Genomic DNA, 649 nt, shown 5'->3' on the forward strand with positions numbered 1-649 from the left:
ACGTTAAAGGTACACGTGTCTGTGGAGTGCTCAGCCACTTGCATGTTAATTTCACGAGCAGGCTGTTCCGTTGATAGGATCAACTGGAACCCTCGACGTCGTAAGCGACGGAGTGCCAACAACAACAGTATGCAGCACTCAATTCGAATTCCCTAGTATTGATTTCTCTTTTAATTCAGTCACATTACTCAACCTGCCCCAACTGCTCCTCTACCTCTACACAGGCCTTGTTTTTCTCTAAAAGCATTTCTTAACATCACTCATCCACAATATTTCTCTTTCTTCAATCATAGTTATAAATTACCAACACCAATCATTACTAAAAGATTTTTGTTCTTTAAATTGTGACTTATGCATATATTCGTCTTCAACATTCAGCTACTTCATTTCTCTTTGCAGATTGTGAACACACAGACACCACAGTAGTGATGCCACATGCTAGAAACAGCAGTTACGCAATCCAGAAATACATGCAGAGTGTCTTAGGAAACAAGATCATCTATGATTTTCTTAACATTCCATTGTCCCAAATATTTCACTTCCTGCAGTCATTGTTACAAGAAACAATTCTACTGATAACAAAAACATTTCACTATTCTCACAGCTTTTGGACAAATGAATTGTAAATAAAATTCTTTTTTCTTTTCCA

The 649-nt window shown here is 37.3% G+C and overlaps 1 long non-coding RNA gene across 1 annotated transcript in view; it reads left to right on the forward strand.

Moving 5' to 3' along the window:
- LOC128249054 (uncharacterized) overlaps positions 1-649 on the forward strand; it is a 7,099-nt gene extending 6,450 nt beyond the window's left edge. Inside the window, exon 2 of the long non-coding RNA XR_008265160.1 lies at positions 400-649. This is a non-coding gene — a long non-coding RNA (uncharacterized LOC128249054). The remainder of the gene's footprint in view (positions 1-399) is intronic.

Source organism: Octopus bimaculoides, chromosome 11 (genome assembly GCF_001194135.2).
Source record: "Octopus bimaculoides isolate UCB-OBI-ISO-001 chromosome 11, ASM119413v2, whole genome shotgun sequence".
Classification (NCBI taxonomy): domain Eukaryota; kingdom Metazoa; phylum Mollusca; class Cephalopoda; order Octopoda; family Octopodidae; genus Octopus; species Octopus bimaculoides.